A 12794-nucleotide genomic window follows, 5' to 3' on the forward strand; every position below is an offset into this window, starting at 1 on the left:
GAGACCTTATGAATGTAACATGTGTGGAAAGTCCTTGTCTTGGAAGTCAAGCATCAATGTCCATCAGATAATACACACAGGAAAGAAACCTTATGAATGTAACATGTGTGGTATGACTTTCACCTGGAAGTCAAACCTCACTGTCCATCAGCAAACACACAGGAAAGAAATCTTATGAATGTCATATTTGCAGAAAGATTTTCAGCCAGAAGCTACAACCTACTATCCACCAGAGATCACACACAGGAGAGAAATTTTATGAATGTGACCTATGTGGAAAATCTTTCATGCAGAACATACACCTTTCTGTCCATCAGAAAAAAACCCACCAGAGAGAAATGTTATGTATGTAGCAGGCATGGAAATTCTTTCACCTGGATGGCACAACTTAACATCCATCACAGACACAAGGAGAGAAACCTTATGAATGTGACCAATGTGGAAAGACAGCTTAACACACATAAGTTGATTCACACAAATGAAATAACTGTAAGAAAATTGAAATCGCAATACAGAACCAATACAGGATAGAGACCTTATGATATAGCAGATGTGGAGTCCTCGAACTACAATACACAGCTCAGGGTTCATCACAGAACATACAAAACACACAGACACACACACACCCTCACACACAAAGAGGAGAAAAATCATATGTAAAAAAAACGGAAAGGTTTTCTAGAAAAAGTCATAACAGTAGTTAAGTCTTTCTTGGAGGGGTAACAATGCTCGATAGAAAATGTATTAATGACCTAACACATATAATGGTATAAACAATCTATACAGTATCTTTACAATAAAATATATATTTTAAAAATATGATGGATTAATAAAGACTAGAATCTCTGCATTTTGTTTGTTTGTGTGTTTGTTTTTGGGTCCGGTCGTGGGTCCTGAACTCTGGGCCTGGGCGCTGTCCCTCAGCTCTTTAGCTCAAGGCTAGCGCTCTACCACTTGAGCCAGAGCACCACTTCCCGCTTTTTTTTTCTTTTTGCTTATGTGGAGCTGAGGAATCGAACCCAGGGCCTCGAGCATGCAAGGCAAGCGCTCTACCACTGAGCCACCTTCGCAGCCCTGCATTTTGTCTTGGGGGAGAACCCCAAAGTGTCTTCAGTGCTTGCACTTTTCTTTAATTAATCACTGGTGATGAAAAACTTGTGATTGATTCACTCTTAGCCCATTTAGTTGTTCTGCTGAGTGAGCTATAATAAAAGACCATGTGGACGATGTGTCGCACCTGTGTTATCTCATAGAATGCCAAAGTGGATATGACATTAGGGGAAATAATCAAGTACACAAAGATATTGATCAATCTCTCACAAAAATTGAAATTAACAAAGAAATAAAACCATGTGCCACTTGAGCTACAGCATCACTTCTAGACCCTGAGAGGAAGGAATGAAATAGTAGGGAAGTGAGAGATGGAAAAAGGAACTGAAGGAATGAGGAAGAAGGAAGAAATAAACTATTCAAAAGGCGAATGTTTAATTTTTGGTGAATGTGAGAATTATTGTTTCAGAGGTGGAGCTCAAGAAATACGGCTTTTACAAAAAGCAAATTTTTGAATGTTTACAAAATGATAAAGAGGATGTAACATTTTATAAATTGATTTAATAATACAGTAATATTAAGTAAGGAGGTCAGGTGTGGCTGGTGCCCTTTGGCCACATGGTAGATGGTGGGTTCTGGCATCTTTTTTTCATGCAGGGGGAAGGAAATGCCCCATCCATCACTTACCTCCCAACTGATGGGTGTGGCTGGATCCCTGCAAGCAGGCATGGGCATTTGGCTGATATGTTACTCAATCTGATAGTCCAGTGCCTGGGACTGGGAATTTCCTGTAGACCTGCCTCCTGCTTAGACCCTATTTAGGCTGACCACCAGTGGCACCAGATGCCATGCCACATGTCTCTGTAATCTTGTCCTGTGTGCTTTCTCCTGGCTTGTCTCTGGTCATCCAGTGTCCCAATTCATCACTTTCTTGGTGCTGATTAGTTTCTCGGTGCTGTTTTTATTCTCTCCACCCCCCTTTCTGTCCTATTTCCAAGCTGTCTAAGTGTATTTGTGGACTGCATGTCTTTGTTAGAACAGGCTGCTTGCAGACTGCTAGCTGTGAAATAGACTCCAGTATTCCATCTACCATAATGTGGCTTCGAACAAATAGAGTGTCTTCTTTTACAGAAACAGAAAGATTGACCTAAATTTAGAATTTCTAGAGCCAAGATAGATGCCACTGTATAGTTATGTAATTAAAGATATCCTGGAGGCATTTAGAAACAATTTCTGTTACATCAGAAAGAGCTTAATTAATAAACCAAGACCAAGGCTCCAGATCCTATATAAGGCAGTCATTCTAGATATGTATAGGGCTGTTTGGTTACATGAAGAGCAATACTTTCACACATTCATGAAGGAATGTTATTGTGCCAATATGAGGTGTTGAACTCAGGAACTGAGTTGAACCCAGCCAGAGCTGGCTTCAAAGGAGATTCTCTCATCTTGGCCTCCATAAAACTAGGAATCAAAGCATGAGCCCTGTGAGCTGTTCTGAAGAAATCTCTCTCTGGGAACATGAGGTTTTCTTCAGTGCTTCAGCTCAGGCTTCCTGTGGCTGCAACAATTTCAGTATTTATTTCAATTGTTCAAAAATAATAACTCTTCTTTACAGTATTTTCGCAATAAAAAAGGAATCCTTTAATCCTGCCTATGATTCCATTTACAAGATAAGGACAGTGGACTTCACATTGCAAGATTTAGCTAGGTGCTCTCTTAACCCCTTCCATTACACTGTTCACCATTCTACTTTTTTGGGGTGGGGGGTCCGGACTGGTGGCCTGAACTCTGCGCCTAGGTGCTGTCCCTCAGCTCTTCAGTTCAAGGCTTGCACTCTACCACTTGAGCCACAGTGCCACTTCCAGGTCTTTTTTTTTTCTTATGTGATGCTGGGGAATTGAACCCAGGACCTCATGCATGCATGGCAAGTGCTCTGACACTGAGCCACCTTCCCAGGCAAACCCTTCTGCTTATCTACAGAGGCCTAGTAAAAAAAATGGGATTGGGAGGCACCTGTGCCCTTGGCCTTCCTATTTGTACCACACACTCTCTCTCTCTCTCTCTCTCTCTCTCTCTCTCTCTCTCTCTCTCTCTCTCTCTCTCTCTCTCTCTCTCTCTCTATCCATTTGGAAATCGCTCATTCTCCCATGTTTACAAACTGTATGCTTTCTGAGAAGGGATGGTTCACAGACTGGAGTCCTACCTAGGCCTGTTATATACCTCAAATTATGAATCAAAATACCACATTCATTAAAAGTATGCCTGTTGATAACATATTTTATTAATGTTTTGTATTATTTTTGTTATTATCATTTGGCCAACACTTTGCTTGAATTCAGAATTAAAGGGAGTTAATGCTCACTGAATTCTTAAAGTACCCTTTCCACTTTAAATTTCATTAAAAATGAGCCATTACACTCCCTCATGTGTGGAATCCTAACTACTCAGGAAGCTGAAATTAGATAGTTTTGTAGGCCATCCCATTCAAAAGCTCCATGAAAATGGTATCTTAGCCAATAAAAGCATGGCTCTGGTAATCTGTGCCTATCTTTTTACTACATCTGATATGCAATTATAAAATTAGTGTATTGAAAGGTCCAGGCAGAGAAGGAAGACCAAATGGTGAAAAATCAGTGATACAAAAGGTCATCTTGTATAGAAGGTAAAGGAAGCCTCACAAATTTTTGCCCCTGAATTCAACCTTTGGACCAATAATGAGGTACGTGTAACCAATACATTCTTCCAAATATTTAGTGGAAGAATTTGGGTGTGGTTTACCCAATGATAGGTAAAGATGGTAATACTTCCAAAACTAATATTCAAATTCAATGCAATTCCTATTAAAATACCAATGATGTACATCACTGAAATACAGAAAACAGTCCAAAAATTCATATGGAACAACAGAAGACCTAGAATAGCCAAAACAATTCTAGGGGATAAAGACAATATGGGAGGGCTATCCATGCCGAACTTCAAACTCTACTACAGAGCTATAATAACAAAGACAGCATGGTACTGGCACAAAAACAGACCCGAAGACCAATGGAACAGAATAGAAGACCCAGAAATGAATCCACAAGCCTACAGCCAGCTGATATTGGATAAAGGAGCCAAAGACATACAATGGAAGAAACACAGCCTCTTCAACCGCTGGTGCTGGGAAAACTGGGCAGCCACATGCAGAAAACTAAAAGTGGACCTCAGCCTATCACCATGCACCAACATCAACTCAAAATGGATTAAAGACCTTAACATTAAACCTGAATCTCTGAAACTACTGCAGGACAGAATAGGAGAGACACTTGAACTAATAGGCACAGGAAGGAACTTCCTAAACAAAGTCCCAGGGTCACAACAAGTTGGAGAGAGACTCGACAAATGGGACTAGGTTAAAATAAAAAGCTTCTGCACAGCTAAATCTATCGCAACTAACCTAGAAAGACAACCAACTAATTGGGAAAAAATATTTACCAGCAATATATCAGACAAGGGGTTAACATCCTGTATATACAGGGAGCTCAAGAAACTAATCCCTCCCAAACCTAACAAACCAATTAATAAATCGGCAAGGGAACTAAGGAGGGACTTCTCAAATAAAGAAATAAAAATGGCAAAAAAACACATGAGGAAATGTTCATCATCCCTGGTGGTGAAGGAAATGCAAATAAAGACAACCCTGAGATACCACCTTACCCCCGTCAGAATGTCCCACATCCACAAATCAGCCAACGACAAATGCTGGAGGGGATGTGGAGAAAGAGGAACGCTATTACACTGCTGGTGGGAATGTACACTTATACAACCACTTTGGAAAGCAGTCTGGAGGGTCCTTAGAAAGCTAAAGATTGACCTCCCTTACGACCCAGTCATACCACTTCTGGGCATTTACCCTGAAAAACAGGAACCAATATACAAGGACACGTGCACCTCCATGTTTATTGCAGCACTGTTCGCAATAGCTAGGATATGGAAACAACCTAGATGCCCCACCACAGATGAATGGATCCAAAAATTGTGGTATCTATACACAATGGAATATTATGCAGCCATTAGAAATGACAAAATAATGGAACTTGCAGGGAAATGGATGGAGCTAGAAGGAATCATGTTGAGCGAGGTAAGCCAAGAAAGAAGAGACAAACGGTACATGGTATCCCTGATAAGCGAATGCTAAATCCAAAATGTTAGGCGATATGACAAAACTAACAGGGCTTAAGAAACAAAGAACTCCGACTCATCTGGTTGAACCACTACTAAATATCCCCATGCTGCTGATCACATATATGGTATATAACATGTGAACACCGTTATATGTTACAGACTGTGATAGACAATTTGCTCCAGGAAAGTTAGAATGAACTTGTTACGTTAAATGAACATCATTATTCCACAATACTGGAAATTCCGGAAATTATGTAATCACTTAATCACAATTAAAAAAAAAAGAACCTTGGGGAAGGGAGGAAGGGGGGGATGGCAGGGGTAAAACAATGGAGGGGGTAACAATGTTCAAGAGGAAGTGTACTCAATACCTCACTCATGTAACTGTAACTCTCTGTATAGTATCTCTACAAAAAAAAAAACAAAAAACAAAAGGACCTTCGCATATTTCTATATGATGTTATGAATTTTATATCCTGTTATGTGGACACCATGAGTCCTGTTTGGATCAAGTAATTAAGATCTCCTGATCTAACAGGGCACTGGTGCTTCACATCGGGATTCTTACTTGCTCAAGAGTATGAGGGTTAAAGATCACAATTGAAAGGCAAACTAGGTAGGAAGAGCTGTAAAAGTGTTATGGCCAATTATCACCAAATTTCCCACAAGTAGTGCTGTGAATGAAGTTGATAGACTGTCAACACTTTTGTTCCTTTATTACCAAAGCTCAGGGACAGTACCCGGGCCCTGAGTAGAAAGAACTCCAGGGCCAGGGAAGATATTTTGTACAATGGGTTTTTGGCCCTCATGCAGAAAAGTTACCATTCTTGTTTAAGCCAAAAGTCCTCAATAGGGTATAGTCATTGTCCTCAATTGAGGTTGATATTGAAATGTCTTATAAGCCAGGGTAATGATAGATTGTATGAATATTTTGGTTTCTTTTATCAAGTGAATCCACATGCACATATCTTTATGTTTCTGACCAGTTCATAAGTCCTTGTAGAGGTTCAAGATACTATGCAGGACAATGTGGTCCACGTCTGTAAAGTGCGGAATGAGACCTTCAAAGAGAGATCTCAACATATAAAATGTGGCCAAATATTTCAGTATACTTGAAACAGTATCATAAGAAAAGAAGTATCAAGTAGAATTGATTTAAAGTCCCTGAATACCAATATATTTGAACGAGAAGACTGTGATCTTGTGCTGTGTGCACATAGATGTAGGAGAAAACCTCTTTTCAATCTGAGCTCTTCAGATGTGTTTAAGCATTTTTGTTGTTTTTCCCTTTCTGATTGCACTTTATTTCAAGGCCACTCCCAGGCGTGAATGACAGGATATTTAGTTTCAGCTCATTCTAAAAGCTATGTCCTCAGAAGAGAAGTGGTGAACCATGACTTAGGTACATATTCACCCTAGACACAATCACTAAGAGTGGGTTAAGATACATAAGTTTTCAGAATGTCAAGGGTCCTACCAAACGGGTCATCCTATAACCCTTTTCAAAATTAGGCTTTAGAAGAGTTCTGCCTTTGTATGAAGATTGCAGCTCTAAATTAGATTATTTTCAATAGTCATTCAGTGAATGTTACTGGATAAAGTATACAAATGAAGTCATATTTATTTTAGAGAAAATTCTGATATCATCAGCAGGGGTAGTTAATATGACTCAAAGTCAGGACCATGAAGAGTCTGCTCTCCAGAGATCTCAGTATTTAACCAAGAACCTCCAATTCTCAATCAATCTAGATACCAATGAGAGAACAAGATGTTGGATGAATCCTTGTTTCTTCCTCAGGGTAACCTGGAATGATGCACCTCAGAGTGACTGGAAGGGGAAAGAAGCTGGGATACTGGGCACAGTGGGTAGTGAACAAGGCTATCATAGGATTTTGACTAGACTCTCAGGAACCACCCAAGGACACCTTTCATTACCTTGAGGACTTATATCTTTGTGTTTATCCAGCTCTAGGTCATTTTTCTTCCCATAATTAGCTTAACATTAAGTGTACATTTTTTTCTGTTCCCTCAATGAATGGAGTTCTTTTAAAATTCTCGTTCATTTTTCTGGATCACTTACACCCTTGTATGAAGTCCCTGTTATACAGGTCTCAGTACTTTGAGTAGATGACTACCTGGAGCATCCACAGCCAACCATCTTTGCCTCACTTGTATATGGATCTGAGCAAAACCCAGCGAAAACTTTTTTTTTTTTTTGGTCCGGTCGTGGGGCCTGAACTCTGGGCCTGGGCACTGTCCCTCAGCTCTTCAGCTCAAGGCTAGTGCTCTACCACTTGAGCCATAGCGCCACTTCCGGCTTTTTTCTTTTTGCTTATGTGGTGCTGAGGAATCGAACCCAGGGCCTCAGGCATGCAAGGCAAGCGATCTACCACTGAGCCACCTTCCCAGCCCCCCAGCCAAAACTTTATATGTGCATTCTAACTTAAATGTTTGTTACCAAAAGTTTGATGTGGAGACTTCATCTGATGTGGTGGAAGTTGGTTGGGCTCATGGTCTATGCCAGAACTCAAAATGGAAGGTACAAGAAAGAAAAGTTTGGTAAGGTGCCAGCTGAGGAGAGGAGGGCAGTGCCAAAGTCTTCATGCAATAGGCAAACCTGGCAAGCCCCTTGGGACAGGAGTGAGAATCCCAGAGCAGGGTATGTGCTACCCATCAGTCTACCACCAGCACAAAATGGCACTTGCAGCTTGGGCCAAGGTGCACACGTGTTTCTTGCAGGGCTGACTGTTGATACAGGGACCTGTCAGAGCAGTCAGTGGCCTAATGTAATAGTCTTGTCCTATGTAGATGATACAATTACTTGTGGACTAGAAGAATTGGTAGTAAAACATTGTTAGATGAACTAGTAAAAATTCTTCAGGATGTGTGTGAATGTGTGTGCCCTAAGAAGAAAAGAAATTGAAAAGTAGTTCAGAGAGAAATTCAATGACAAGTGTGGGACCTGAGTGCACAGCAAAATAGATCCATTACTATCACAATAAATAGGTGAAACGGAAGGGTTTCCTTCACTTATTTTTACCAACCCTTACATTTCCCATTGTGTTCAAAATAATAAGAACAGAAATGTATGTGTTGATGCTTAATGTTTTACAACAGCTAGTTTATAAATGACAGCGTAGTCCTAGGGTCTCTTCTGTGTGCTGTCCCTGAACTCTCTGGAAAAGAGGACAATACTATTGAAAGTGAACTTATGTCACTTTTAAGTTTGTCACTTAAATTCCAGAGGAATATTGACTAATTTAAATGAGCAGACTTTCTGTTTTGCGGTCTTTAGGCTTGAACTCAGGGGACAGGTGCTGTCCTTGAGCTGCTTTTGCTCAAGGGTAGCACTCTACCACTTGAGCCACAGCACCACTTCTGGCTTTTCCTGTGTATGAGAACCTGAGGAATAGAACCCAGTTCCTCATTCATGCAATGCAAGCACTGTACCACTTAGCTACCTTCCCTGTCCTATAAGCAGACTTTTTATGTTAAATGAAGAAAGAATAGGGACTGGGAAGGTGGCTCAGTGGTGGAGCACTTGCCTTGCATGCCTGAGGCCCTGGGTTCGATTCCTCAGCACCACATAAGCAAAATGGAAAAAGCCAGAAGTGGCGCTGTGGCTCAAGTGGTAGAGCGCTAGCTTTGAGCTGAAGAGCTGAGGGACAACGCCCAGGCCCCGAGTTCAGGCCCCACGACCGCCCCCCCAAAAAAAGAAGAAGACAAAGAAAGAATAGGTTGGTAGGCAGTATCCACTTTCCATGTGCAAGTCCCAAATTTCAACCCCCCAAAGTGAAAGGAAGAAAGTAGAAAATGGAATGACAAGAAGTATTCAGTTACAACTACAAAAAAAAAAAAAAATAGAAGAACAAAGGCAATGAGCAAGTAATTAGGTTTTTGTTTGGGATTGTTTCTTTTTTCTTTCAGTTGTTAGCTGTGGGGTTTAAACTTAGGGAAGGCCTGGCATATTCCCTCTGCTTTTCACTAAAGGCTGGCATGCTACGACTTCCAGGCAGAATGTCACTTCTAGTTTTCTGGCATTTAATTGGTGATAAGTCACAATGAATTTTCTGCTGATGTGGTGCTGAGGCATAGAAACCAGTGCTTCATGTATGCAAGGCAAGCAGTCCACCACTGAGCCACACTCCCAGCCCTGCCTCCTTTCTTAAAACAGTGTGGTTGGGGCTGGCACTGTGGCTTAGTGATAAAGTGCTTGCCTAGCATGCATGGAGCACTAAGTTTGAAATCTCAGTACCTAATAAACAACAACAGCCCCCAAATACCCTTAGAAGCACTGATGCTGTAACTCAAATGGTAGAGTGGTAGCCTTCAGCATAATGATATTCAGGGACAGTTCTCAAGCCCTGAGTTCTAGCCTCAGGAATGTCAAACAAGAACAACAACAACACGATGAAATGGTAGATGAAAACAAGAAACCCAATGTCAGCAAGTTTCATTGATAAACACAACACACAAACACTCACACATAGATACACACACACACACAAATACACATTTATTAAACCATATTCACCTCTTTTTCCCTGTCTGCTCACCCTCCCTGCTCCAACTGCTACCTACATCCACTGGAGAACTTATTCTATGTTTCTGTTGTTTGTGCATTCATAAAAAATTATTGTGAAGATTATATATATACATATATATGAGTGAAAATTGCATAAGCCAGTATGCATTTTTGCAAAATTCCACCCAGTTATTATACCTGGCATTTATTTCCCTATATCACATTAAAATGTACCAATGTAAGGTATTGATCTCATTGTCTGGGTGATATCCCTTACCATTTTACCTTAAGGCTCTATCACCATTTCTACTTGTAGATTTTTAGGTGATTAATTGTAGATAAGTGTTTCATTGACTTTTCTGAAAGGACTGGATGAAAACTCAATCCTCAGATCCTAGGTTTACCACCATGAGAAACTTGTGTCCAGCACATTTAAATAGTATTACATGCACTATGTTGTTTGTGGTGTTTAGTAGTGGACTTTTGTTTGTTTTTGTGCTGGTCCTGGGCTTGAACTAATGTTCCCAGAGCTGTCCCAGAGCTCTTCAGATCAAGGTGAGCACCCTACCACTTGAGCGACAGCACCACTTTCTTTTTCCTGTGATTAATTGGGGATAAGAGTGTCACTGACTTCCCTGCCCAAGCTGGCTTTGAACTGTGATCTTCAGATCTCAGCCTCCAGACTAGCTACAATTGCAGGCGTGATCCATCAGCATCTGGTTGTACTTCAAAATAATGTATTTACCTATTTTGGAATACAAAATGGGGCTGGGAAGGTGGTTCAGTGGTAAGGTGCTTGCCTTGCATGCATGAGGCTCTGGGTTCGATTCCTCAGGACCACATAAGCAAAAAGAAAAAAGCCAGAAGTGGTGCTGTGGCTCAAGTGGTAGAGCGCTAGCCTTGAGCTGAAGAGCTGAGGGACAGCACCCAGGCCCAGAGTTCATGCACCATGACCGGACTGCAAAAAAAAAAAAAAAAAAAAAAAGATGAGGATCACTATTTACCTGTATTTGACCTATCGAATATCTAAGCACAATCTTACTTCTGTCTCTTTGTGTCTCTCATTCCATGGATTTCTGTAACCATTTTCTAGCTAGTTTGTGCACTTCAATTTTTTTTTTAACATATTTCTAATCATTTCATTACATTTCTGTGCTGCTACCATGTCTTAATTTTGTTTTGGTACGATTATCAAAAGGGAGCTGGAGCAAGGAATAGTAGTGGTGGTAGAGAGAGGTTTATCCTCCTGAAAACTAAGTTTCAGCCTCTGGAAAGGTGAGAAAAAACAAATTCTTCACATCAGGCACACCTGTGTTTCATTATAACTCACTCAGCAGAACTACAAAATGGGCTAAGAGTGAATCAATCCAAGTGGCTTATCACAGTGGTTAATTAAACATAAAGTAAGCACTGAAATCCTTTTGGGGTTACTAATCAAAATCCAAATGCTTATGACTCTTGTTTTTATCAGCAAAGAAAGTGGAAGTGCAGGCATGGCTCAAGTGGTAGAGTGCTAGCCTTGAACTGAAGGGCTGAGGTACAAGCTCACACCCAGAGTTCAAACCCCATGAGCGACAGTAAATAAATAAGTGAACAAAAAAAAATAAATACCAAACAAAACAAGATTAAGTGCATACAATGAAAACTTTGTATACTGAAAAGATCTATCAACGAAGAAGCAAAAGCATGGTAGGAGAAAATATTTGCATATGTCTTTATATAGATTCCTAACAAATCTGAATTAGAAAATATAAAGAAAATCCTACAAGTAAACCCCCCACAAAAAAATTTAATTTAAATTGGGAAAAATATTGAAGAGACTTTTCTAAAAAGGACATACGCAAATAGCTGATTAAAATGTAAAAGTAGTATCAATAATCAGGAGACAAATTCAAATCAAAATTACAATAAAGTATCTATTTTATACATGTTAGTGTGGCCGTAGTTTTAAACAACACAACAAAAATCCTTCCAAAGTGTAAGAAAAGCTAGGAAAGATGTGACAACAATGTGAACCTTGGTGCATTTCCCTCAGGTATGTAAAACTGTCAGAGATGGGACAATGAGTCCTAAAAAGAACCGAATATAGAATTACATAGAAATATCATCTAGTACTACTACACTTGTACATACCTTTGGGAAAAACAGAGATTTCTATAATTACCGTGAAATACAGCCTAAGAGTCAAGAAAGACAAATACCAAAAAGCAGTCCAAGAGTATTTACAGAGATTAATTGAAGTACTTATAACACACTCAGTCCTATACAACAGTCAAAGTTATGTTTGAACACACTATTTCAGCAAATCCATTAAAACTTCATTAGGATAGTCTAATGTTATGTACGAGGCTGTGATGGCTGACCAGATTCTAGCCAACCTTTACCTTCCATGAGAAGTTACCTCCTAGGTGTCATTGAATCACATAAAAAGTGAGGCAACTTTGTCCTTGCATTAAAAAATGAGAAACAAACTAAAACAAAACTGTACTTAACTTAGAAGGCAAGATTTGATAATCAGATAAATCTCCAAGCCATCTTTAGCTTCTTCAGAAACATGTTCCTGAAGCTGAATCTTTTTTTTTTCTGTTCTTCAATCTTGTACACAGTTAGGTTCATAAAATGGAATGTCAAACAGAGTGAGAAATAAAAGAATCTCATCAGAGATCCTTTCTTCTTTCTTGCTATTGACCATGAGTAAAGATTCTGGAACCATGGCTTGGAGAGAAGCCAAATGAGAGAGTCAGAAAAGAACCTGTGTGATTTTACCCTAGAAGTTCCTGGTCAGAACATGATAGGTGGGCTGGAAAAGCATAAAGACTTCTTATGGGAGAAGAAACATTCCTGAATCAAGTAGAGCTTTAAAGTATCCACTAAAGACAAATCCACAGAAGAGTCAAGTCTTAAGTGTTACTAAACAATATTAACAGAAAATACACCCCAAAATGTAGGTGGTATTTCAATATTGTGATTTGCATTTTTTTATGGCTAGGGATGTTGAACATTTCTTCATTTGTCTATTGGCCATCCTTTCCTCTTCAGAGAATTTTCTCTT

This window comes from Dipodomys merriami, unplaced genomic scaffold (assembly GCF_024711535.1).
Source record: "Dipodomys merriami isolate MVZ:Mamm:240054 unplaced genomic scaffold, mDipMer1.0.p SCAF_151, whole genome shotgun sequence".
NCBI lineage: Eukaryota > Metazoa > Chordata > Mammalia > Rodentia > Heteromyidae > Dipodomys > Dipodomys merriami.